The 20208-nt window shown below is 47.8% G+C and overlaps 1 protein-coding gene and 1 pseudogene across 1 annotated transcript in view; one reads left to right on the top strand and one right to left on the bottom strand.

Annotated features, from left to right (window-relative positions):
• PPFIA2 (PPFI scaffold protein A2) overlaps positions 1 to 20208 on the bottom strand; it is a 444508-nt gene that overhangs the window by 153234 nt on the left and 271066 nt on the right. The gene's annotated exons all lie outside the window — the stretch shown is intronic.
• On the top strand, positions 7256 to 9203 carry LOC146339859 (uncharacterized; annotated as a pseudogene).

Here is a 20208-nt window from a genome sequence, read left to right as displayed (position 1 = left end):
TCTGGAACAGATTTGGGGGGGTGGGGAGGGGGGCTGCAGGAGGATGAGAGAGGGAGTAAGTCCTATCATGTTAGCAGAAGTCCACTTACGCAACTTTGGATTCCAACCAAAGTTAATGAGTGATAAGAATACAAATAAAATCACGGTGGAGCCAAAATGGAGTTCTACCTACATTGTATTGAGAATAAAAAGAATTTAGCTACCTTTTGCATATTATGGATAGAGTCATCCCTTAAAGAGAAGGACATCAGAGTTTCAGCAGGTCTTCTAGTTTTTAACAAAAGGAGAATCATCGAGAGTATCTGGGTTAAAATAAATGGAGCAAAGAAAAAAAGGAACAAGGTGGTCATAGTCTACTACCGGTCACCCAATCAAGGAGAAGACGAGGATGAAACTTTTGAAAAGCAAATTGCCAATGTTTCAAGGAAGCATGATATAGTAGTAATCGGGGACTTCAATTTCCCCAATATTTGTTGGGAGACAAATTTTGCAAAACATGGCCCCTCTAAGAAATTCCTAGGGATGTACGAAAGGCAGTTACCTTTCACGGATTATGCTGATGGTGAGGGGGGGAGGCGCTCCATCCCTCCCCCTGGAATCCTGGATGGGGGGGAGGTGCTCTGTTCCTCCCCCCCCCCGGAATCCTGGCCGGCTGGCTGTGCTGCGCAGGGATTCTGCGGAGCCGCCGGCCGGCTCTGCCAGCAGCCGGACATCCAGCCGCTGGCTAGCAGGGATGCAAATGGCGGCGGCTGTAGCCGCCGCCGTTTGCATCCCTGCAGTCAGCCGTGATAGGCTACGTAAATGTTTACGTAGCCTATTACGGCTGACTTAAGAAAAAAAAACACGTGTGTATGCAAATGGCGGCGGCCACGGCCGCCACCATTTGTGTTCCTTATTTTGGCACGTCATAGTCTACGTCAAGATTTACCTAGACTAAGACAGCGAAAATAAGGGGAACGCAAATAGCGTAGCATCCACTACGCTATTTACGTTCCCCTTATTTTCGCCGTCTTAGTCTACGTAAATCTTGACGTAGACTAAGACGTGCCAAAATAAGGAATGCAAATGGCGGCGGCCGTGGCCACCGCCATTTGCGTACGCGCGTTGTGTTTTTTTTTTAAGTCAGCCGTGATAGGCTACGTAAACATTTACGTAGCCTATCACGTTTTTTTAAAAAACTTAGCCGTGATAGGCTACGTAAATCTTTACGTAGCCTATCATGTTTTTTTAAAAAAACTGGTAATGGCGGCGCCGCCCTGCCGCTGCCACCCCGCTGCCGCCGGAACTGCCACCGGAGCTGCCGCTGCCAGGAAGATCTGCCCCAGGTAAGTCTCGTCCCGGGGGGGGTGGCAGGGGGGTGGCAGACCGTTTTGCCACCGATTTGGGGGGGCCGAATGCGCTGGCATTTGGCCTCCCCAAGATCCGTGGTGGAATTCTCTGACATCCCTAGAAATTCCTGACTTGTGTTGCTGATAACTTCCTCCTACAGAAAGTAGAGGAAGGAACTAGAGGTTTGGCTATCCTTGACTTGATCCTAACCAATAGAGATGACTTAGTGGGTAAAGTAGCAGTTACAGGAACACTGGGGGAAAGTGACCATGTTATACGAGTTCTTGGTTCTAAAGGAAGCAAAAGCTGAGTGTAGCCAAACACATACACTGGATTTTAGGAAAGCCAATTTTAATAAACTCAGAACAATGATAAGAAGGTCCCATGGCAAGTGACTCTAATGAGAAAAGGAGTCCAAGATGGGTGGGAGTTTTTTTAAAAGGAAATTCTAAAGGCACAATTACAAACAATTCCAACAAGAAAAAATGGTGGAAGACAGCAGAAGAAGCCATTGTGGCTTCACAAAAAGCTTAGAGATGACCTGAAAACAAAAAAAAGCAGACATATAGGAAGTGGAAGGAAGGCCAAGCTACAAAGGAAGAATACAGTAGGGATGTCAGAGAATTTCGCCACGAATCTCGGGGAGGCCAAATGCCAGGGCATTCAGCCCCCTGAAATTGGTGGCGAAACGGTCTGCCCCCCCGGCCCCCCCTGGGACGGGACTTACCTTGGGCGAATCTTCCTGGCGGCGGCGGCTCCGGCGGTGGTTTGGCGGCGGCGGCGGCAGCTGCGGCGGCCGGTCTTCCGACCGGCTGCTGCCGCCGCCATTTCCAGTAAAAACAACAACAACAAAAGTGATAGGCTACGTAAAGATTTATGTATCCTATCACGGCTACATTTTTAAAAAATACCGTGATAGGCTACGTAAATGTTTACATAGCCTATCACGGCTGAGTAAAACAAAACAAAAAAACCCCGCGCGTACGCAAATGGCGGCACCCATGGGCACCGCCATTTGCGTTCCTTATTTTGGCATGTCTAGTCTACGTAAACATTTATGTAGACTACGGCGAAAATAAGGGGAACGCAAATAGCATAGCATCTACGCTATTTGCGTTCCCCTTATTTTCGCCGTAGTCTACGTAAATGTTTACGTAGACTAGATGTGCCAAAATAAGGAACGCAAATGGCGCACATGGGCGCTGCCATTTGCGTACGCGTGGGGTTTTTTTGTTTTTTTTTACTCAGCTGTGATAGGCTACGTAAACATTTACATAGCCTATCACGGCTGACTGCAGGGATGCAAACGGCGGCGGCTATGGCCGCCGCCATTTGCGGCCCAGCCGGTCAGGATTCGGGGGTGGAGGGACGGAGTGCCTCCCCCCCGCCAGCATTTCGGGGGGAGGGAGTGCCTCCCCCCCCACTGCAAATCAAATTTCGTTCAAGTTCATGTGACTTTTGTACATCCCTAGAATACAGGCAGGTAGCACAGAATTGTGGGGATGGCGTCAGGAAGGCTAAAGCTGAGAATGGGCTGAGGTTAGTGAGGGATGCTAAAAGCAACAAAAAGGCTTTCTTCAGCTACGTGCATAGTAAAAGACAGAGGAAAGAAATAGTGGTTCAGCTATTAAATAAGGATGGCAAAATGATAACAGGTGACAAATAAAAGACAGACGTGCTCAATTCCTACTTTGGCTCAGTCTTCCTCTGAAAGAGGGTCTATGAGCCCCCTGGCAAAGGCAATACAGGCTGAAGGGGCAGGATTGCAGCTTGAGATCGATAGACATATGGTCAAGGAACACCTAATTACTTTGAATGAGTTCAAATCTCCAGGGCCAGATGAACTCCTAGAGTAATAAAGGAACTGGCAGGAGAACTCTCAGAACCACCGTCTATTATCAGTGGGAAATCGGTGAGAAATCATGGAGGATGGGTAAAGTGCCAGCTGACTGGAGGAGGGCTAATGTTGTCCCTTTCTTCAAAAAGGGCAAAAAGGAGGAGCTCAGTCAGTCTGACATCAGTCCCTGGGAAAATTCTGGAGCAGATGATAAAGCAATCGGTCTGTACGCAGCTTGAAAACAATGCAGTGATTACTTGAAGCCAACATGGATTTGTCAAGAACAAATCCTGCCAGACGAATCTGATCTCAATTTTTGATCAGGTAGCCTCCCTTATGGACTGCAGGAATGCTGTGGATATTATATTCCTCGACTTCAGCAAGCCCCTTCCCCCTGCCTCCAGCTTGCCTGGCCTCGGGGAGGATTTTGCGGGTGGGGGGGCAAGGGAGAGACGAGGGGAACGCGATTGGCGTTCCCAGGGTGGCACCATTGTGGAGGGGAGGGGCCTACTGGCCATTTCAGGCTAGGGCACCCCTCCGTTCCACATCTTCGAAGCGCGGCTGCAGGATGGGTTGACACGTGCTCCTGCAGCCGGCAAAGAGGAGGCCAATTGGGAGCTGGGCAGCTTTGCCTCGGTCGAGTCGAGGCTGCCCACCTCCTCTCAGTGTTGTCGGTGGCGTCTGGGGCTCTGCAGGGCCTGATTTCAGTGGTGGCGGCAGCTGCTTGCCACGGCGTTCCTGGTGGCAGCATTTCCTGCTTGTCAGACAGCAAGGCATCTCGCTCACGCGTGTGCGGTTCCCCCCAGGCGTGAAGTGGGTGACTTTGCGTCGATACTGGGCCTATAGGCCCAAGGTTTGTAGTGTGGGCCTCTAGGGCCTCACCCCTCCTTTTCACCCAGTATAGTGGGCGTGGGGATCGATTGGGGGGTGGGAGTTGGGTGGCTTTGCCCCTCCTTCTTTCTGTTGAGGCGGTTAAGCTGTGGCTGCTAGGGCCCGTGGGGCCGGTTTTGAGGGGCACGGCCTGGAGTGTGCCTGGGCTTTTTCTGGGCCTGCAGGTCTGAGGTTTCCTGGGTGGGCCATTAGGCCTATCCCCCCCCCCCCATACAGTTAGTGCCAAGGGGTGCTGGGCTATTGGTGGCAATCCTTGGGCTGCCTCTTGACATCCCCCCTCCCCTATAGTACTAGCCTGTGTAGGCTGAGGCAGTGTTTCACCCTGCCAGAATGCCACCTAAGAAAGGAATTGGGGGCGGGGGAGGGAAGAGGAAGCCTCCCCCCATGGCATTTTCATAGGGCCAATTTGTCCTCCTCTGAGGATGTTAGCCCTATGGTGGCTATGCTTCTCTCCAGGTTGGAGGCAGTGGAAAGGGATAAGGGGATTTCTGCTCCAGTTACTCCCCTTCAATGGAGCATTTGGTGTACGGGGACAAGGTTGACTAGGAAGCAGACTGAGAGGAATCTTCTGCTTGCAGTTTCAGTCAGGTTGGATGCTCTCGAGGCATCTCTTAGCTCCATTCCAGTGCAGGTAGCAGAGCTGTTGAACGCTTCTTTGGCCTGTGACCAAGTGCAAGAGCTGGCATTGGTTTCTGATCCAGTTCTGGTTTCCAGGGAGTCTTCCTCTGCGTGGGCAGGCACAGCAGCACTTAGCCTTAGCCAGGTCCCAGATTCTCCTGCAGTAACACCTCTGGGTCAAGGTGAGGGAGTAATGCCTAGGTCTCCTAGGGGTGTGGCAGGGTGTGGTCCATTTATCCCTTGGGGGGTGGCTTCCCTGGATGTCTGCAATGGGTTGCTCCTTTCCTCACAGAGATGTTCCCAGCTCAGGCATTTTGGGCTATGCTACCTCCTAGTGGTGGCTTGTCTGGTATTTCTGGCACAGCTGTTCCCATGATGACATTGGTCAGGGCCTCCTCTGGTGTCACTTCGCATACCGGGTAGGCCCTCACGGGCGCTAACCCCCCTTCCTCTGCTGTGTCCGGTGAGTCAGGGGCCACAGTGCGGAGTGGGTCCATTCCACTTCTACCACTTTCAACAGTTACTGCCTCCATGGGGACCATTCCTGAGCCCGCTTCTCAGAAAGTATCCTCTGCCGCTGCAGCTTGCGCAGCAGTGTGGCATGGCCCTACGGCCAGTGACCCTGTGGCTCCTGTGCTGGCCCTTGTTTCTGGCAATGATCCTTATGGCAAGGTTAGTGTTGAGGCAATCCCGATGGGCAGTACTGTTGCCCCACTTGGGTATCATCTATTGCTGGCCACTAGGGAGAAGATATTGAAGGGTGAGTTTGTGGATGTATTCTCCTTGTTATTCTGGGAATTAGAATCAAAAGACAAGGAGAAGTCCAGCGACAAAGAACAGGAGCGGGTTAGGCGCAGGAAGGTTTCTCACACCTGGGCAAATTGGTTGCCTGGTTTCCTCATCTACATGGGTATTATACAGCAGAAATACCCAGAGCAGGGTTGGGTCCTGACCAAATATTTAGTTATTATTTACAAGGCCTATATGGAATATGAGGGCGGGGCACGGCTGGCATATGATGAATCATGTCGTATGCAGGCCGCCCTTGATCCCACCCTGTGCTGGGATGCAAAGGACCACGACCTGTGGCTCCAGATCATGACCCCAGCAAGGCCAGGCTTTGGGGACAGGTTGGACAGTGGCCACTTATTACTCAAACAGCCCGCTTCAGCTTTTAAGGCCGGCATGGAGCAGGTGGTTCAACACCACTTGCTCTGTTAGGAGTTTAGTGCCTGTGGCGCCTTCTCTAAAACCTCTTGCAAGTTCCGGCATGAGTGCTCTATGTGTGGGGGACAACATGGTTGTCTTAAGTGCCCCAGGGCCAGAGGATGGTGGGGAGCAGGCCAGGAACAGCAGGCCAATAGGAAACAAGGTGGACCCTCCAAAACGGTCCCAGTCCCATTAAATTGCAGTCTCTTTCGTGCCTCCTGAGGTGGTACCCACTGCGGGAAGATGCTGTTTATTTAGAAAAAGGGTTTTCTGAGGGATTCCAGATTCCTTTTCAGGGCCAGCATCATGCTCAGTTTGCACGGAACCAGAAATCCATTGCGTGTTTTGAACATCTGGTCAGGGAAAAAATCCTGAAAGAGGTGGCCACTGGCAGAGTCATTGGTCCATTCACTACACCTCCTATTCTCAACTTGAGAGTGTCTCCCCTGGGTATTCTACCTAAAGTGGCCCCTGGGGAATACAGGCTGATTCATAACCTGTCTCTTACTAAAGGTGGGTCTGTGAACGACGCTATTCCGGAGCACCTTTGTTCGGTACACTATGTATCCTTCGATTCTGCAATTTCTATGGTAAGGGCCTGTGGTTGTGGGGCCCTCATGGGCAAATGTAATATTAAATTCGCATTTTGCCTTTTGCCTATCTGCCCTGATGATTTTGATCTTTTAGGGTTCTGTTTTCAAGGCCAATTTTATGTTGATAGAGCTCTCCCTATGGGGTTCTCTATTTCCTGTGCTATGTTTAAGAAATTCAGTTCATTTTTGGAATGGGCCCTTAGAGATAGGACGGGATTGCAGAATACGGTGCATTACCTGGATGATTTTTTATTTGCCAGCCCCGGGGTTTCTACCCAGTGTGCCTATTTAATGCAGGAGTTTTCTGCCTTGGCAGAGGAACTGGGCTGGGCGTTCCTTTGGCCACAGAGAAAACTGAGGGCCCCTTATCTGTCATTATGTTTCTTGGGATTGAGTTGGATTCCATAGCTCAGTCTGTAGGCTCCCCAATGATAAGCTCTCGGCCTTGTGGGACAGGATCTCTGTGGTGTTGAGAGCTAAGAAGGTGGCACTTCATACCTTACAGGAAGTTGTTGGAAATCTTGATTTTGCTCGCTGGGTGGCAGCACCTGGTAGGGCATTCCTGAAGCGCCTATGTGATGCTAGGCAGGGTCTACAGTTTCCTCACCCCTGTGTCAGAGTGTCTGCTGCTGTGAAGGCAGCAGACTGCAGGTATGGCTGCGCTGGAGGAATTTAACAGCATTTCTTTCTGGAGGCAGGAGCTTTTATTGGAAGCTGAACTTCAGATACACTCTGACGCGTCAGGTGCCTTTGGTTTCGGAGTCATTTTCTGGGATCGATGGTGCGCCAGGCCATGGCTGAGGACTGGTTAGCTGCTGGTGTAGGTAGGGATCTCACCTTTTTAGAATTCTTTCCCATTTATGTGGCAGCACACTTGTGGGCTGAGCAACTGTCCAACTCTGTAGTGCACTTTTGGTGTGACAACCAGGCCATGGTTCCGATGATCGATTCCTTGTCATCCCATAATCCTAGAGTAATGATTTTGGTTAGGGCATTTACTTTGCAATGCCTCCAGTTTAATACCTTGTTCTGGGCCCGACATATCCCTGGCTTAGATAATGCCATTGCTGATGCTTTGTCATGTAACCAGGTACAGAGGTTTCGGGACCTTGCTCCCTGGGCGCAGGAACTGCTGGAGACCATGCCAGCCAAGCTTTGGGAGATTGGTGGGATGAGGCCAAGTGGGCCATGCTGCAGTCTGTAGCACCTAGCATGAGGGCTTCTTACTTCAAGGCAGGTAGGGAGTTCTTTGTTTTCAGGGATTCCTTGCAGCTGCTGAAGGTTTGGCCCATTCCGGTAGAGCACCTGTTGTAATTCTGTGTTCATGCCCGGCAGAGAGGCCTTTTGGCTTGGACCATTGGTGGAAAACTTTCCACTCTTGCCTTTTGGTCCAAGCTGAAGGGGGTGCCTGATAACACTGTTGACTTCAGGGTGAGGCGAGCTCTTCAGGGTTGGGCACGGACGTCTCCTGCAGTACCTGACACTCGGCTTCCTTTGTTACCGGATGTATTGCTGGGACTGAAGGGACAGCGGACATCTTTATGTCACTCTCAATATGAGGCTACCCTGTTCCATGCTACTGCTTTGATGGCATTTTTTGGAGCATTTCAGATTTCAGAATTGGTTGTGGCTGCCAAGGGCGATCTGTCCAGGCGAGCGTTACAATTTAAGGATATTCAGTTTTCATGATCGGTTTTGCGTATCTGTCTGCAGAGGTCTAAGACCGATCAGTGTGGGAGAGGAGTGCAGGTGTCTCTTTTCCCTGCCATTTGGGAAGAGTTATGCCCGGTGGAGGCTCTAGGGGCATTCCTCAATGTTTGAGGGGACTAGCACGGCCCCCCTTTTCTGTCATAGAAACTCTGCCCCCCTGACCAAATACCAATTCTGGACTGTCACAAAGCTGGCCTTGAAGGGTCTTGGTTTAGGTGCATTCCGTTTTTGTTCTCATTCTTTCCATGTTGGGGCTGCTTCAACGGCTGCAGCTATTGGCTTCCCAATGGACAAGGTGCAGTCAGTGGGTAGGTGGCACTCCAAGGCCTATAGAGCCTACGTGGGGTCACTACCTGGGCACTAGTTCTTATGCTGTTGTTTTCACATGTTCACTTTTGTTTCCTAGATCAGTGGAATGCTCAGGGGCCAGTGCGTGTGCTTATTTGTGGGCATAGCATGATCTTCTGGGCTGGACGGAGGGCCTCCCGCTCAAGCTGTGGATCCCAGCTCAAACTCAGCCAGTATGTCAAGGTTCAGTGGTTGGGCAGATGTGGCATGCGTTGGGAGTGCCTCCTGTCTACATTATTCCAGCACGGTCTAGTTTGTGTTCCCCCGCAGGTTGTGCTGTTACACCTCGGGGGGAATGGTTTGGGCTTGCTGAAGGACAAGGCCCTCATTTTGCAGGCTTTGGCTGACTTTCAAGTTATCTGGCATCGTTGGCTGGGAGTTTCCATTCTGTGGTCATGTTTATTGCCCAGACGGGTATGGTGCAAAGTTGTGGATCCTCGGGTCCTGGATAAGGCCCGCAGGAAGGTGAATAGGGAGATAGGTAACGCCTTATTCAGTCGGGGGATGGGATAGTTAGGCAGCCCGATATTCCTTATGTGCGGAGAGAGCTATATAGGCAAGATGGGGTCCACTTATCTGACAAGGGCAATGATTTGTTTTTGGCCAATCTGAGAAGTGATTGCTGGAATGGCTTCAGCGCAGGTGGGGGGTGGGGGGAGAACAGCTAAGCAGAGGCTTGCTGCCCTCCTGTGGCAGGTATGTATGGGCACCTTGGTGGGTTTTAAGGTTGGTGAGCATTTGGAGGCACTGTTTCAGGTGACTGGTAAGGCCTGAGGCTTCCAGCTAAGGGTTTTGCAGCCCCAGTTGGGAGACAGGGATTTCCTTTGAGGCCAACTCCTCTCATCCACTATGAGTTTTGTGGCTTGAGGGGAGGTGACAGGGGAAGGCCTCCCGACCCAAAATTGGGGGTGAATGTCTCGCCCAATACTAAGCCAGGCTACGCTGGCTTTGAGAAGGTGCCCATTTAGTTCCCCCTTTGCAGATCAAAGAATTTCAATAAATGTGGCCCAGATTTTATTCAAAATACTTGTGTCTTGTCTCTTAATTTCCCTCTCCTTACACCTTCAAAGCTTTCAGCAAAGTGCCCCATGATGTCCTCGTGAGCAAACTAGCTCAAAGTGGGCTAGATGAAACAACGATCCGGTGGATCCACAGTTGGCTACAGAATTGGACTCAAAGAGTGCTTATCAATGGGATCTTCTCACACTGGGGAGAGGTAACGAGTGGGGTACTGCAGGGCTTAGTCCTGGGCCCAGTGCTCTTCGACATTTTTATTAATGACTTAGATGAGGAGGTGCAGGGAATGCTTATCAGATATGCAGATGATACAAAATTGGGCGGGATAGCTAATACTTTGGAAGACAGAAACAAAACTTAAAGTGATCTTGATAGAGTGGAGTGCTGGGCTGAAAACAACAGAATGCAATGTAATAGGGATAAATGCCAAAAAGAAACCCAATGCACAGTTACAAGATGGGCGATACTTGGCTCAACAATACTACAAGCGAGAAGGATCTTGGAATTGTTGTAGATCACAAGCTGAATATGAGCCAACAATGTGATGTGGCTGCAAAAAAGGCAAATGCTATTTTGGGCTGCATTAATAGAAGCATAGCTTCCAAATCACTTGAAGTGCTAGTTCCCCTCTACTCAGCACTGTTTAGGCCTCATCTGGAGTACTGTGTCCAGTTCTGGGCGTCACACTTTAAGAAGAATACAGACAAACTGGAAAAGTTTCAGAGGAGAGCAACGAAGATGATCAAGGGACTGGAAACAAAGCCCTGTGAGGAGAGACTGAAAGAACTGGGCATGTTTAGCACTGAGAAGAGAAGACTGAGGGGCGATATGATAGCGCTGTTTAAGTACTTGAAAGGTTGTCACAGAGAGGAAGGCCAGGATCTCTTCTCGATCATCCCAGAATGCAGGACATGGAATAATGGGCTCATGTTACAGGAAGCCAGATTCTGGCTGAACATCAGGAAAAAATTCCTGACTGTTATTGCAATATGACAATGGAACCAATTACCTAGGGAGGTAGTGGGCTCTCCCACACTGGAGGCACTCAAGATGAGGTTGGACAGCCATCTGTTAGGGATGCTTTGACTTAGATTCCTGCATTGAGCAGGGGGTTGGACTCAATGGTCTTATAGGCCCCTTCCAACCCTACTATTCTATGATTCTAGGATCTCTCCTGGTGCTCTCTATACAAATTATAATATAAAAGAAAGAGGCCAACAGATTCTATTCCTCTGATTGCACAGGGACAAAGTTGTTCATTGGACAGAATCTCAACAGTTAGCAAAGCAGAGGGCAGCACATTAAAGTGAGCAAGCATAAATGCCCAACAAAGAATGTATGCTATAGCCTTTCAAAACTATTGTTTAGTCATATGCAAATTTATATAGCTTTAAATCAACTACAGCGCAATCCTATCCAGATAGGCTGCCGAGTATCCAATGCAGGGTGGGAGGAGAGCAGCAGGTTCGTGCTCCAGCCCCGCTACTTTTCTGCTAGATCAGCGATTTCACCAACTACCAACAGCACCTCAGAGGCAGAGAGAAGGAGGCTGGGATGGCCATAGGAAATGGTGCAAGGAAGCTGCCCCAATCTCCTCCCCTCTCCTCTCCTCCCTGTCTCTGCACTCTGTTCTGTGAGCGCAGAGAGGTAGCCAGCACAGTTCTCTCCACGCCAGCTATGAGGGGGAAGGGAGGGGGTGGGGAGCGTGGTTTCCTGGCCCCAAGCTCAGAGGCAGGAAACCGAACTATCATATGCCCTCCCAGGTGCTGTCTGGTGGGCATAGGATTCCTCTCTTAGTTTTTAAATTTATAATCAAATTATCAAAACTATTTATATCACAAACAATACAATCAGTGCACACAACCCATGTTCAGTCTTTGATAATTAAACTACATCTAGAAGTCCTAATTCCACAAACCTTCATTACCTTGGGAATTCACATAAAGTCACAAATATAAAATTCTTTCCAGTCATTTGGACCTGAGATGTATTCCAGTACACAACAAACAGATCTCATTTTTCTGCTATAGAAACAACCTCTATACTTCTGCTTCCCTCCCTCTGGAAAAATCCCACTGGATTTTTCCCAGCAACTAGCCCAAATTATTTTAGCAGCAATTAACAAATTTGATATCAATAGTCTTACTATCCTGGGTAAGTTGATTTTTATCAGATTAATTAAAATCAATAAAGGGTTAACAATAATTATATGATCTACTATTTGTGATATCTCCTTGACCACTTGCTGCCAAAATGCATAAACATACTGGCATTCCCATAACACATGGTATATATCTGCACTTCCAATAGAGATGGCAGAGAAATCTGAAATGGATTCAGATGATTTAGGATTTCTATGAATTCGATCTATGGATTCTGGAGTGAATTCTACAGACTTGTGGATCTTTTTTTTTTTTACTTTCCTGAATTGTACACAAATTTAATAATATGAAAGTGCAATAGTTAGTGGAAAATATGTTAATATATATGTGTGTGTGTATATATACACACACGCACACAAACACACAGACACTTAAAAACAAAAACAATCCACCAAGGTTTTATACATCTCCATTCTCTCTTCGAGGATAATGTAAGCCGCCTTGAGTTCCTTGCGAGAGGGAGAAAGGCGGGGTATAAATGCAATAAATAAATAAATAAATAAATTCGGCCTCCTCTGTATAGCACTAAGAAAATGCAAAATATTGTGTACCGGTGAAAGTTTTGTAAATGGCTGTGGATGTTTTTGCATATTTTCCAAATGGGAAAAAAATTCCGATTCCATCAATGAGTGGACAGTGGAAGAAAAGATGCTTGACAATCCACAAAACTCACATCAAATGGATTAAACAAAATCTGTACATCCCTAACATCCCATATAAAAATCGAATAACTGAAAACATCCTATTTAATCTTGTTGGTGTCAAGTGCCATCTGAAAATCATCTTAATTTGGACCTCTCAAACAGAAAAGTTAACTGAGATATGCTGCTTGATACTAAGGTATTCCAGAATCTCCTTCCCATAACCTTTAAAATTTAGGTCTCTTAATATTAGGACCAGTTAAGGCACAATCCTATGCATGTTTAGGCAGAAAAATGTCCTACAGTTCCTCTCAGCATTTCCCAACCAGCCATGATGGCTGGAGAATGTTGGGAGATGTAGGACTTCTTTTGGTCTAAACGTGCATAAGATTGCATCCTTAGCCTATAAATCTTACCCAACCACATTTAGAGTCATCACTTATCATTATACTTTCAAAATTAGTCAGTTGCCCTCCATCTCCCAATTGATTGGACAGATAATGCCTTATTTGTAAATACTGGAACCGTGATTAATTTGATTTATTAAATCAATTTTTTTACTCCAGTAATACTAATTTAATGGGGTAATGTTTGCTAAAGTCATATTCTTTAGGTATTTTTGTTGTTGACATATCCCCCCCCCCAGTATATTTACCATGGATTTAGGGATAAAATACATCTGAAAATTTCTTTTTACCTGATCTACCGGATTGCACCTGGCCATCAAAGAGCTTTGGATTCTCTGTCCTGAAAGTAAACTGACAGATATCTTTGTCTTGTGATATATAAGCAGTCTTTTTTCTGAGAATGCCTCACAGAAAAATTGACTTTGCCTTTCAGCTTTAAAATGAGATTATTCTGTCATGCTTGGCTTTTGAGGGATGAGTTAATAACAGGATATCAGTTTTGAAGTCATGCTTCATAAAATCACAGGTAAATGCCATTTGTTGACATGGAAGGTCTTTTAAAGTTTGCCATGTAGTTTGACACTTAGGCAACTGTGTGATAGCACAAGGTCTAAAAATATGTTCCTCCCATAAGTTAAAGCAATGGAATATAGGCTTTTGTTTTACCCAGTTACATAATAGCTTGTTATGATAATGACCTCAGCTCTGTATTTGCCTCAGAGATGCACAGAATCCAAAGGGATACTGTCATCTAAGATTATTGTTCGCAGCAGAAATGTGGCATGGTCATAGTATAGGGGGCCTTCTGATAGAAACTGCTGCAAAACTAATACAATTTGACAGACAGAACTGCACTCTTAAAGCTTATAAAGAAACTGTTGAGTTACAACACCAGTCAAAAAGCTGAGCATGAAAATTACACAGCAGATAATCCTGTGGTTCCGAGATCCGCCCAAAATGAGCAAAAATGCTTGTTTTCAGAACGGGGCAAGTCAGCGGAGCTCACAGAAGGGAGCTCTGCTGACCTGTTCTGATCTGGGAATGAGTGTTTTTGCTCGTTTCCAGGGTTGCTTTTAGAACCACTAGTTCCCCACTGTGCTAGTGGTGGGTCCCATTGGTGCAATGGAATGAGCAGGAGCACAATGGCCCCATTGGATACTGCCTATAGAATTCCAAAAGGTGTAAACGCTACCCAGTATTCCATGAACACTTTTCAAGATAGGGCTCAGGAACAATTCACAAGCATCTTCCACTCTTTTCAACTGGCCTGAAAAACCATGTGCAGTGCAACACACACATGGAGAGGGATGACAGATGTGGTCTCCAACCTCCACACTCTGTGCTCAGAACCTAGATTACACACTTGATTTGGGGCTCTGCAAAAATCAGGATCCCTGATTGCACAGAGAATGTGTATATGCATAGGCTCTGTGCACACAGCGCTGATGAATCCTTAGAGGTTAGAGCAGGGAGACCAGAAGCAATTCCAATCTCCTTCTATGCATGTTCATTGTACATGGTTTCAGACAGTGTGAAAAGGGCTTATGGTAACAGTTATACTTACTTCTTGTCTAGCCAATAACTTCCCTCTATGAATGAGAGAGAACTCTACTAAAAGCACAAGTTCTCATGTGAAATAAGCAATCATATTTTATGGATACTGAAACAAGTTGTCTATACATTTGCGGGGTGGGGTGTGGGGTACCACATGTAAGTGTTACCTTGGGTTCAACCTGATTAGGTCAGTCTGCAGATCTGAACTTTTTTCTCTAGCAATATGGAATTATTTCAGATAAAATTCCCTTGAGAATAGAGTTTTGAGTTCCAAGTATTTACCACCAAAACAACACAGTTACTGCCTGCACTGAACTGACAAGCTGAGGTGTGGACAGCTTTAAAAGTGAGGAGACAGAAGATCAGTGTGATGGAGCATAAGGCACGCTCAATGGGAACACTGCTGTTACTTAAGCCTGCCATAAAACTGACATCTCCAGAGAAGGCATCGTTCCAATGTCATTTGTGATCATGTCTCCCATATTGTGACATACTCACATGTAACAAAGAACTGTCTTTTTCTGGAAAAAAGATAAGGGAATAATAATAACAACAACAACAACAACAACAACAACAATAATAATAATAATAATAATAATAATAGGTTTTATATTTTTCTAAGTCCACAAAGGTCTAAACTAGGGCTGTGCACAAATGGCCTCTCAAAGTTCTCCAGCCTATTTGTGGGCAGAGAAATTGAGGGGACAATTTCACCAAATTTCTCCTAAGGGAAGAGAAATTCTCCAACAGTTTCTCATAGATAGGGCTCACTATCTATGTTGTAGCACAGGAGTTATAGCACAGGTTCCTTCTTTTTTCCTAAGGGGTTTTGGTTTATTTCACTGCTTCTGTAGGTGGCAACAGCATCAACTGTGTTGAGGCTTCCACTTTTCTGAGGCAGAACTTTGAATTTCTTTTGGTGGTATTTTTGAGCTTACTTAATCACTGAGAGGTGGCCGAAGGTGCTAAGCGCATTTTCTCTCTCAGTTACACATCTTTCCATTGCTCTGCAGCCACCCAGGCTACCTGCACTACCGGAACGGAAAAAGGCCTGTAGGAGGAATTGCCTCACGATGTCTTCCTCATGATGGCTTTAACTGAAGTGCAGGAAGCCAAGGAGGCTACAGGCTGCCACAGAGATTACTGTATGATGATAGACTGAACACTCATGCATTCTCCTCAGCTGCCTCGTAAGTAAGGTAAGCACAAGAACCCCAAACCCAACCCATGAGAATTTATCCGAAATTTCTCCTCTTTGAATTTATTTATTTTATTTATATAAAATATTGTTTGGCTTCCTTTCAGGGCAGAAGACCTCCCAAGGCAGCTCACAACAATAAAATACATAAAAACGGTTAAAATATTAAAAGTGATAAAACACTCAATGGGAACACTTCTGTTACTTAAGCCTGCCATAAAACTGACATCTCCAGAGACGGCATCGTTCCAATGTCATTTGTGATCATGTCTCCCATATTGTGACATACTCATATGTAACAAAGAACTGTCTTTTTCTGGAAAAGAGATAGGATAATAATAATAATAATAATAATAATAATAATAATAATAAAAAATAGGTTTTATATGGAATTTTTTTATAAGTCCACAGAGGGCTAAACCAGGATCTGCAGGAGAAGCCACCAGCCAGGGAAGAGGGCGTGCCTGTTGCTGCTGCTGCTTTCTGCTGCTGCCGCCGCCGCCGCCGCCGCCACCACCACCACCACCACCACCGCTCTCCCTGTGGACTTCTGCCGGGCAGACCGCCAGTCCCTGCAGGACCAGGCCCCCAGATACTGAGCCAGCTGTGCTGACCACCTCCACCTGTCCCTTCCTGGAAGGGATATATAAGCTGGCTGGCTGAGGTGGCTTGGGAGAGCCAGGATGTGCAGGAGAAGCCACCAGCCAGGGAAGAGGGCATGCCCCCATCACCGCTCGCGCTCTCCCTCCCCCCCCCGCGCACGTGCGCTCGTGCCCTCGCTCGCTCTCTGCGCGCCCTCGCTCGCTCTCTGCGCGCCCTCGCTCGCTCTCTGCGCGCCCTCGCTCGCTCTCTGCGCGCCCTTGCTCGCTCTCTGCGCTCCCTCTCTCTCGCTCTCTCTCGCGCGCTCCCTCTCTTTCGCTCTCTCGCGCGCGCTCCCTCTCTTTCGCTCTCTCGCGCGCGCTCCCTCTCTCTCGCTCTCGCGCGCGCACTCTCTCTCTCTCTCGCGCTCTCTCTCTCTCTCTCTCTCTCGCTCACGCTCTCTCTCTCTCTCGCGCTCTCTCTCTCTCTCTCTCTCTCGCTCACGCTCTCTCTCTCGCTCGTGCGTGCGCTCTCGCATGATCCTGGATGACAGTGCAGACCGGGCACGTATTATGGAGACCTGGCTGGCTGAGGCCGCTGACTCTTGCGGCCATGTGTCCAGCCAGATTTTCCTACACACAGCGGCCAAGGATCGAGGAGGGGGAGTGGCTGTTATCTACAAGGAGTCCTTGGTCTTCACCAGACTCCCTCTCCAAGGTTGCTGAGTGCATGTACTGGAGGTTGGGCCTGAAGGGCAGTCTGGGGATTCTGCTTGTGTACCGCCCACCCCGCTGCATGACTGACTCTCTGGCCAAGGTGCTTGAGGTGGTCTCTGATGTGCATGTACAGTCCCCTAACTTACTGGTGTTGGGGGACTTATTTATTTATTTATTTATTGCATTTATACCCCGCCTTTCTCCCTCTCGCAAGGAACTCAAGGCGGCTTACATTATCCTCCTCTTCAATGTACATTCAATGTACTTCAATGTACATTCAGAGGCTGTCCTCATGGGGGCACCTTGGGACTTCATGGAGACCAAGCCTTCCTGGGAACTGTACCCTATTCCAACTGGGCCCACCCATGTAGCCGGTCATTCACTAGACCTTGTGTTTGTTTCTGGAGAAGCAGGGAGCGATCTGGAAGTCGGGGGTATATCCACCACCCCCTTGTCATGGTCAGATCACTATCTGGTGACGTTGGACTTCTCGGTTCCACAACCCCTACGCAGGGGTGGAGTACCCATTAAAATGGGTACTCATTTTACCCATGACACCCCAGGCGTCTTATGGATCTGAATGGATTCCTGAACGTGCTTGGGGATTCTCTGGATGAACACCTCCCTTGAGGAGGGTGTGATGCCATCAGCTGTCAAGGAGGCAGTGGTAAGACCACTTTTAAAAAAGCCCTCCTTGGATCCCCAAGTTTTGAACAACATTTGCCCAGTTTCGAATCTGCCATTTTTGGGCAAGATGATTGAGCAGGTGGTAACGAGGTAGTTGAAGGCACACTTGGAAGAAGCCAATTACCTAGATCCATTTCAGTTGGGCTTCAGGCCTAGGCATGGGACAGAAATGGCCTTGGTCGCCTTGGTGGATGAGGAGGGATTTGGATAGGGGTGAATGCTCCTTCCTTGTTCTCCTCAATCTCTCAGTGGCTTTTGATACTGTTGACCACAGTATCCTCCTGGACAGGCTGGATGGGTTGGGCATTGGAGATACCATATTACAGTGGTTCTGGTCCTTCCTCTCTGGCAGGTATCAGAGGGTAGCACTGGGAGAGGAGGTTTTGGACCCGTGGCCGCTCACTTGTGGGGTGTCAAAGGGTTCCATCCTCTCCCCAGTGCTATTTAACATCTATGTGATGCTGCTGGGGGCTATCATCAGGAGGTTTGGGATGCGGTGTCATCAATATGCAGATGACACGCAGCTCTACCTCTCGTTTAAATCTTCACCAAGGTTGGCTGTAGAATCCCTGTCCAAATGTCTGGAGACGGTGAGTGGCTGGATTGGGAGGAATAAGCTGAAGCTGAATCCTGACAAGACTGAGGTACTTTTGGTGGGACACAAGAGGAGGCTGGGGGATGTTGACCTGGTGATGAGTGGGGTACAGTTGCCCTTGAAAGACCAGGTCCACAGCCTGGGGGTCATTTTAGACTCCCAGCTGTCCATGGAGGAATCTGGGTCTTTTCAAAATTTGGTCTAGCAACTTTCCAAGGGATGAGGAAATTGTGTGATTTAGACTGTGAACCCCAAGGGGACAGACTATTAACATTTAAGAAAAACTGTTGGAAGCCACTCTGAGCCTATGAGATAGAACAGAATATAAAATAACTAAATGACTATATAAACAGTGCTTTATGAGAGCCCCCCTCCCCCCCCGCAAATCTCTCCTCCCCTCCAATCTGAGAAGTAGGTTAATATGCCTGGAGCATGGGAGGTTATGTTATTTCCCCCTCCCCTTCCTCTTATTTGTAGAGGAAATGGTGATTGAGAATTTGTTTTTCGTTTTATTGGTTCTACTGGTCTCCCCATGGTTGGAGAACTTTCCTCAACTTTCATTTACAGAAAGCTATTAGCAGAGAGAATTGTCTCTATGCATTTTATTTTCTCAACTAACAGCTGCCCAAAGGACCAGAGTATGTAAACAGAGTAGAACAACTGTGCAGGGCAACGTTATCAGAAATTTTGTCAACTGTGTTATCTTATATTGTTTAACGGGAAATACTTGTGTAGCTACCTTGGTTGAGCTTGGTCCATGATAAAGCAAGGGGGGCAGCCCAAATGGGGGGAGGAGGCTGGATGACCCCCCCAATCCTCTGTGGGTCGAATAATGAGTCACAAGGCATGGCAACACCCCCTGATATTAAAGGGGCATCATCATATGCCCTGACATCATTTGGTCCTCGGCGGGATTATCAGAAGGCACATCTGCCGAAAACTGGCTTTGCTGCACATTGGTTTTCTCCCCTCAGTCCTCACTGATAAAGAATGGTTGCTACTCTCTACTGTATCTATCAGACTTTTAAGGGCATTTGTGAAATACAGTCTGTGAGGGGTTATGCATTCACATTTGGTTTGAACCAACCAAGTTACTAGTAATATGAACAGAGCCCATAGAAGCATTTAGTTAACCACAGAAGCCCTCTTCAGTCATTGTGTACCCATGGTTAACGAATGACTGAAGAGGATTACAGCAACCACCAGTACCGTAGCAGAAAATTTTGAAATGCAGGCACTCAACATGACATTTCTGGTGGCCATACTTCCAAGGAGAGTCCAAAATTGCAAGTAGCTGTTGTCAGGCCCCAGCTTCAGCACCGTAGTGGGCTTTGCGGTTTATAGCTAAGATCTGATTAGAAGTAGCCTGGAAGAGCTTGGGCCTATTCAGCCCCTGGAATGTCAGAATCTGTGTGAACTTATCTCTGTCAGTGTTCTCAGGGAAGAGCCAGGGGGAGTCGTCCTACTCCCTGTCTACTGCTGGTCTGGCTTTGGCAGGCAGGGAGGCTGGAAGCTGTCTGTGAGAACCTGACGGAGGTGGGGTGAGGTTTACAGAAGAGTTGCCCAGGTTCAAGCATCAATGCTGGAGGGCTGAGCAGTGATGACCTGTTTAGACAGGGGCCTTGCTGAAAGGCCAAAAACCCTTGTCTGTCAAGGGGTCCAGAGGAGGTGTCTTACAGTCACGCTTCCCCCTGTTAAGCTGATGCAAAGGCTAGGAGCTTTTGCTAGGGACATCTTGTCTTCATTGTCTGAAACCCCCTCTGTTTGGATTCACTGTCATCTTGAGCCTCTGGAGGTACTCTGCACATGGACTCTGTTTGAACTGGAACTTTGCATTGCTAAGGACTTGTCATGAAAAGTACCATGAAGCTTTTCATAGACTTCGAACTCTTGTTTGCTGCGGATTGTGTGTCTTCGTTGTTGTCAGCCCAGAGTGCCGTCAGGCTGGGTTTGATCTGGGCTCTTGGACTTTTCTCTGGCTGGACTCATGCAGCGTGGAGTTACCAAGGCACAAGCTATGGTGTGGAATTCTTGTGTGGGTTTACCCTTGGATTTGATAGGCCTTGACCATGTAGCCTGGAGTTTCCAACAAAAGATTCAAAGCTGGATTAACTCTC

The sequence above is a fragment of the Heloderma suspectum genome, chromosome 7 (genome assembly GCF_057233095.1).
Source record: "Heloderma suspectum isolate Gila_16-S chromosome 7, 16-S_ref, whole genome shotgun sequence".
In the NCBI taxonomy this organism is placed as follows: Eukaryota; Metazoa; Chordata; class Lepidosauria; order Squamata; family Helodermatidae; genus Heloderma; species Heloderma suspectum.
This window is presented reverse-complemented; position numbering and strand designations above follow the sequence as displayed.